The sequence below is a fragment of the Cololabis saira genome, chromosome 16, assembly GCF_033807715.1.
Source record: "Cololabis saira isolate AMF1-May2022 chromosome 16, fColSai1.1, whole genome shotgun sequence".
Lineage (NCBI taxonomy): Eukaryota > Metazoa > Chordata > Actinopteri > Beloniformes > Belonidae > Cololabis > Cololabis saira.
The window spans coordinates 5,084,975-5,092,847 of record NC_084602.1 but is presented as its reverse complement, the minus strand read 5'-3'; the positions used below and the strand labels follow the sequence as shown (position 1 = coordinate 5,092,847).

General features: G+C 41.8%; 1 non-coding gene across 1 annotated transcript; it reads right to left on the bottom strand.

The window, feature by feature from the left end:
* Positions 1-7,665: 7,665 nt before the first annotated feature.
* Positions 7,666-7,873, bottom strand: LOC133462986 (small nucleolar RNA U3). The gene has a single exon (XR_009784310.1). It is a non-coding gene; the product is annotated as a small nucleolar RNA U3 (small nucleolar RNA).

Below are 7,873 nucleotides of genomic sequence, written 5' to 3'. Positions count from 1 at the left end.
GTGTCAGCGTAAACTTTCAGTTTGAGCAACTGGAAAACATCTAAAATGTGAAAGAGCTGTTGTGCGATCGACTGTACTCATAGATTTATCAAGAAATCAGAGTTATTGTTTTACAGACTGCCGAAAAATAAGCTTAAGAGAGACAAATGGATCGCTGCAATTCACAGAAACAACTGGATTCCAGACACCGAAACGTGGATTTGAGGTTCCCATTTTGTATCAGGTAATGTTGGATTTTTGGGTAGCTAACGTTAAACGGTCAAATCATAAAGTTCAGTGTTCTCATCACTTTAATTTCTACAACAAATCCTGCCTTGAAGTCGGACCAAGCGTCAAGACTTTTGTAAGCCTTCAAGCTTTGCTTCGTGTATTTCCCCGGCGTAGAAATTAAGTTCATATAAATATCAGGAAACTGGATTCGTGGCCAAATATTAATGTCCATGGACCACTGGTTCTTGGGGTAACTGTACCAAATATTAATGTCCATGGACCACTGGTTCTTGGGGTAACTGTACGGGTCACTGTCAAGTCCAACTGCCTTTAATTTAAGTCGATAGTCAGCTGTTATCCCGTCTTCTCCACAGTTTCCCCGACTAGTTTCAGCCATTTTTACCACTCAGTGTGAGTAAGGGGGCTGGTCCAGTGGGGAAGTGACATCAATGCATACCCTATTTAATACGCTGAACGTCCCAGGTGTTGCCCGGTAACCAGCTCAGCACATCTACTGTTCACGTGGAGACGGGTTTAAGCTTGAACTTGCTGGACTTTATTTGGGCCTGAGGAGCCGATGTATTGCTCCTTTCTGTTGCACAACTCTTTAAAACTACAGGTTTGCAGGGTAATTGCAGTTGGGAGGCGTTTTAAGTTCACATGTTCAGAAGGAACCAGCAAATATGGGGTTTTAAACAACACAGAGTGCCGCAGGGATTTGAAATGATCAAGTGAGGATCACCAGTGCTGCAATGTGGTCTGAAACGCTGCGTACAAGTGCAGTCTGCTGACGCTCAGGGAACAAAATAACCGAAAACAAGAGCTCAGATTACATTGTCCTGTAACTGTACATAACTGCAGGGAGCTCTAGGTGAATGTTCTGATGGTTCTGGGGTCCACTGTGGCCGGCCCACGGTGCTGATCTCAGGACTGTCCTCATTGCAAGACTGTTTCCCTGCAAGCTGGCGCCGACTCATGCAACGTCGACGTGCATGCATGTGGGCCGTGCATGAAAGGCCCCAGCGACCGCAGAGAGAACCAGCCCACTCCACGCAGCGGTCCCAGCTGAGCTTTGAGGCTGCTCAAATGAAAATGACTAACAAATGTGTCCAAAGCCTGCCTGAGAATCTGGCACGTCCGATGGCATCTAACAAGACCCTCGTTAGTTAGAGAGTTCACGTCAGTTCAGACCTGCTTAGAGCGCTAATAAGGCCTCATTGCCCTCATTTCAAGTTAAATTCTCTCCCTCTGAATTCAAATATCGGTTCAACATGGCCTTTTACTTTATGTAGAAATGTCGACATCGGAGCCGCTCGGTGGAACAGTGGGTTACGCCAGCGGCTCATATAAGAAATGTCGACATCTCACATGTGGAAGTAGTTAGAGCGAAGAGTTTCCTGCCAAGGATTTTTCTTTTCAGTGCAAAAGATTTCAAACTTTGGGAAAGATTTAGTGGAAGAGAACCGGTTGGTGCAACGTGCAGATGAGTCTGAGGAACATCTAATAAATCAATGGGGGGTTTTCACACCAACCTCCTTGCTGTGATGTGATAAATTATTTAAAATAGGTTGTATACGAAGGTGAAGGTGTCGCCTTCTGGGACATGGATGGTTGGGAGTTTCTCAGGTATTATTTATTCAATGCCTGTATTTAATACAGTTTTCTCTAGTTGTTTTTGGACACATTATGATCAACAAGGGGAGGTGTCACGTGTCAGCGCGTCAAAGCTTTCAGCGTGATGACCCACAATAAATTACTACACATGTATAGATAGATAACTCCGTGTGTTTGTGTGTGTGTGTGTGTGTGTGTGTGTGTGTGTGTGTGTGTGTGTGTGTGTGTGTGTGTGTGTGTGTGTGTGTGTGTGTGTGTGTGTGTGTGTGTGTGTGTGTGTGTGTGTTACGGTTTGTCAGCTATTTCTCACCTTCAACCTCTCCTGCAGATGAATAAATGACATACTCACACACTAAAAACCACGCGCACATTTGTCCTAACAAGAATGCAGAACTTCAAGCCTGACGTGGATAATAAATCAGATGTCATAGATTATGAATGAACGCTTTTATGCTTGTTTTTTGCCGAAGCTTTGGCATGTTTTAACACAAATCAATGAAACGCTGCGTGACTGTGGTTAGTTTAGCAGCTAAACTTTAGCTGCTCTGCTGTACCAACGGGGAAGCTGCTGAGACTTGTTTTTGAGTCTTGGTTCGGATGGATTATAAACCAGTTGCAACAACTTTTATTTAACATTATTGTTATTATCATTAATATTATATTTTTGTTTTCTGTGCTTTGTGATGACTTCTGCTGGGAATTTAAAAATAAACTGCATTGAACTGAGTTTAAACTTTAAACTGTGACACAGCGTTTGTTTGCAGATTCTGGGTTTATGTCACGCGGCTGGGGAAGCCACGTCTATTTACATGTTCAAGTGCTTTACATAAAGATCTATACATTTAAAAGGGTTTAAAACTGATTAAAACATTGAAAAAGACACCAACAAGTTACCTTTTCCTTACAGACTCAAAAAGATTGAAAGTACATCATGATTTTACACTTGATTTAGTTTTTTGACTTTCTTTTGGGTTTACTTGGTTTTCTGACGCAGTTTGTTTAGGTTTATGAAAAGATTTCCATTTTTAATCCTCTGACTTTGCAAAGGTGATGATCCCCCCCCAACACATCAAATCACCACTTGGCTCTTTTACGACCCTTTTATACCACTCCTAAAGCATATGTTTATGCTGGCCTAACAGTTTGAAAAAGAGTGTTCTGGTTTTTAATTGTAAAGCTAAAGCATATATATTTTTTTTTTTTAATATATTTTTATCCCGGTTTTTTCCCCATTTTATCACCCAGTGCTCCTACCTAACAGTCCTGGGCATTGCTCCCTCTACCAACCCCAGGAGTTCCTGCACTGAGCTCAGGTCTCCTCCTTAACCTGAGGAGTGAGCAGCAGCTTTTCACCAGACAGGGTGGGGTTTCTCCAGCTGGACGTAGCGCGTGGAAGGATCACGTTATTCCGGACGGATCCTCCCCACCCCATCTGGCACCCCGGCTGGCCAGAGGGGGCAGAATAGCCCAGGACTGTGTGCATGTTTTTGTGAGGGTAGCTCACATTAGCTACCCAAGGGAACACGGGGAAAACATGCAAACTCCACACAGAAAGATCCTTTCTCCAACCCCACCCAGGGTGTGGGCACTGAAGTCATGGGGGAACTAACACGCACTTCAGCACCCACAGCGTCCCAGGCGGCAATCGAACCCAGGACCTTCTTGCTGTGAGACGGCTGCAGTACCTGCTGTGCCACCGTGCGCCTAAGCTAAAGCATATTTGATGTTACTGAGGAGCCCTGATGAGCTGGGAATGATAGATGGAACACAGGAAGTCTCCCAACTCCAGTCAGAGTGACGCTGCAGGGGAAACCATGAAATTGCACAACTGTACTCTCCAGCCAGTTTAGCGTCAGCTAAACTGGTCTTTGTTGCAAAACTACAGTAAACAACAGCTTCAAAAGACACAAAGACACGCATGAATCACAAATGGTCCGATGACCCCTGAAAACAAGATTTCCAGCCACTGAGGTTATGTTGATGAAGTAAGAAAGATTGCAAATAACACTTCTATGAAGTTGATGCCTCTGATATGACATATACACATGTAGGGAGGTGAGCTCCCTGGGACCAATCAGCACCTGAAATCCTGACTGACGCACAACATTTAGAAAAAATGACCTTGGAAGCTCCACTGGACTATTTAGTTGATGTGTAACGGAGAATGGCAGAGCTACTTATAAAAACTGTCAGCTTTCCATGGAAAACTGTGGCTATGGTTGGGGTGCGAGGTTACTTTCGTTATTAAGTAAGGGGTAATGCCTGATGAGGTGTCTATTGACATAAATATATGGACGACGCGGGAGCGTGAACCGTCCGACACAAAGTGTAAATCATTAGTTTTATAACAAGCCACAGCTGAGCGGCTGAGCAACTATTTAATGTCTCGTCTGCAGCCGTTGGAACCTGGTAAGTTACAAAGTTTTTTAACAAGCCATAACTCAGTTTCCTTGGTAACACCTGAGGGTCTGACTAATACCTGGAACAATCACTACCGTCCCATAAGCTCCTTAATGGACACAGTGTTGATTCTCCAGTAACTAGGACGGACCTGAGATACGACGGGAGATATTCTAGTCCGCTCAGCTCCGCTCGGCTATGCTACAGTAACAAACAGTAAATAGATTTGTTTCAAAGAATCAAAGTCCAGATAGTTTCCTGATTCATCAACCATTCAAAAAAATAAACGTTTCATTAAGCTACAAATGTTTGTCATCAAAATTGTTAAATTCACCAAATAAATTAAAAGAAATTACAAAATCACTCATGTGTCCGTCCTGCGGTAGTCGGCTCGTCTTCTCTGAATCTCCGTTGCCGTGGTTACCACCTGGCAGTTGATCCAGCCTGCGCAATGATATTAAAGATATCAAGCAATTTGACCAAAGTTGTTTTCTAGGTGTCCATTAACACTTTTAATGGACACCTGCCAGCCAATCAGAATGGAGTATTCACACAGACCTTGGTATAAAGTAAATTAAATCACAGACTGAAGGCTGAGTTTATCCTTTATTTAACAGAAACAGAGTTAAGCTACATTTTGGGAACATTTTACAAGATCCGAATCCAGTTAGATGTGTAAAGGAACTGTATCTCCAGTCAGTCAGTCATAACAGATACTGAGGAGTTTGAACAAACTTTAAAAAGAGTTAACAAAACACAGTGCAGTGAAGGCAGGGCTTTACTTTAATTGTTTCAGTTAGTATTCCTAACAGTTCAGAAACAGTTCAGAAAAGGAGGAATGCAATCTTGCAATCTTCTCACTGCTGCACATGAGGCAGCAATCTGGTCAAAGGATGAGAGCCACACACAGCCTGAAAGGACCAGATGAATAACACACGTCTCAGGGCATGATCCAACTCACAAATTCCCTGAATACATCTGGAAGAGTTGAGGATTCATTTTGTGAGAAGAAGAAGCCAGTGTTGCGGAGTGAGTGGGAGAAGCTGAATGATGTTGAAACTGTACTCACTGACCAGTGGGGACGGTTCGGCTTATGGAGGGGATAATGAAAATGGGCCAAAAAAACAAATGTTAAAGAGTTACAAAAAGAGAAAAGCTTAGACACATGGATTCATTATATACATTTTAAAAAAGTTAGTTAATTGCAATGAATTGTTTTTTCAGAACAAAAATGGCAGTTCAAAGATCTTACAACTTCAGCTTTCTGCACCAGAAATGAAAAACTACAGAAAGTCTCACAGGATCAGAGTACCAGAGCTCATCTGCAGATCAGCTCTGGTTCTCCCGGAAAACTCCCACAGATCTAAATCACCCGTGTGCTTACCAGACTGCATCCTGTTTAGACCTCAGACACACAGAAAAAGTAAACCCTTGAAAGACTGGATATGACTAGAAGAAATGAGGGCTTCTTCATTTTGAAATGATGCTATTGAATATATATTTCTTGTAAACTTGCACAGATAAACTGAGAAAATGCTTTAACAGGCAACACTGAGCTAACTGATTCTCCTACCAGATCTGGTTCTGGAGGAAACATCATATTTCATTCAGCTAAGTCATTTACAAATATGATCTTTAGAGGAACTAAATTTAACGATCTTTGAAAGTACAATAGCAAAGGTTTTTGGACGTTCTTTGGCATCTTGTTTCTTTGTTTCTACTTCTACAGAGATGTCTGCTTTTGGTGAAAACACATGTGCACCTTTCTTGATAGCTGCAGACCTGACCGAAGAATTCCAGTAAAATATATAGAACAACCTTTTATTCATCATTGATAGAACATGATAAAAATAACCTGTTTCTTGTTCAGCACTGTAGCCAGGTTGACAGAGTCACTGCTCTGTTGAGCTGTGGATTCCTGCAGCTCTCAGTACTGAAGACTTCTAATAACACATGTAAGACTCCTAGAGGTCTGCAGTCCTGCACGTTTTAGAGGTTTCCCTGCTTCAGCAAAGCATGATACAAATGACAGTATCATCAACAGAGCTGTACAGACCTTGATGACAAGCAGAGATGTGTTGGTCACAAATCATCCAATTCTTATCGCCAGCTCTTTGAAGTGAACTCGTGGCTCTTCGCTCAGAGCTAATCTGATTGGGAGCCGATTTGTTTGTTTTTCTTGTGTTTTTTTCTGTTAAAGCCGCATGTAGTGGTTCAAAATGTGTGGTGGCATCTTTGTGTCCACGATGAGCAGAAGGGGGAGGGAGTTACAGGCATGCAGCACACCAACAGGAGGGAGAGGCAAGCAAGGACACCTCTAAAACATGCAGGACAGCAGCTCTCGAGGACCAGGGTTGGAAATCCACGATGAAGTACTTCATCATAGCCCTTTGTTTTTAATTCATTTATTTTTTGTCCTTTTTTGTTTGTATCTATCTGCATATATATTTTAGTGCTTAGTACCATGATTTGGTAAAAACCTTTATCCGTGACATACATATGCATTTTAATCTTGCCGCAGATGTTAGTTTTCTTAAAGTGCATGAATGTGTGTGTCCTTCACTGGTCCTCTTTGACATTCTAGAATCTAGTCTAACATATTTTATTAATATTTGGATTCGATATTCTGACAGAGAGGACCCAAATCACCAACGTGAAACATGAAACAACAAGACTGGTAGAAAGACAGTGATGGGTGCAGTGTGTGTGGTCTGGTGACTGCTGTAATGGTTGTGTGATGTGTCTTAGTAATAAAATGGGCAGCAGTTAAAAAAAACTGACATGCCAACAGACGACAGACAAATAGGCAAAGGACAAATACGTGTGCGTATGTCTGTGTGTGTGCGTGCGTGTGTGTGCATGTATGTGAGAGAGAAAGAGAGAGAGAGAGAGAGAGAGAGAGAGAGAGAGAGAGAGAGAGAGAGAGAGAGAGAGAGAGGTCTATAAAGTTTGTATTTTGTTTGCAACTTTCTCTTTATTGGTGATTTTTTTTTTCTAACAATAAAGGAAGTAAAAAAAATGAAAATTAACCCCCCAAGTTTGTAAGTATTTTTGAATGCATGTCTTACATGCATGCATGTATGATCATACAAATACATATACAAATACAATACAAATATAAACATGCAATCATGTAATAGTGACAGAAAATAAATCTACAGAAACAACAACCATAATGCTAATAACAACACTACCAATCCTAGTATCATTATTGCTAGTATTATAACTAGTAGTAGTTCAACAGTAACAAGGCTAGTTACATCATCACTGCCTCCCTCGTCCCTGGCGGCCCCAAGACCCCCAGAGACACAACCGCTGGCTTCTTGTTTTTAAAAAGAATGTTTCTAACCCAGTCTATCAGTTAAAAGATTTGACCAGGTTCCAAACAGTTCTGGTACACACTGAACAAATCATTACTTCATTTTTAACATATGAGAATCATCCACTCAGAACATGTTTCCTTCATCAGTATCAGATGAACCAACACTGAACAATCATCAACAGGAATGGAAACATCAGGTTTCCTCACTGGTCTCCTGCTCTGAAGAAAACACCTTCCCTCATCATCATGGGTAGCGAGACCACACTTGTTAGAAACACATTCCTCAAGCCAGAAACTAAAGTGAATGATCCCTGAAAGTATAATCTT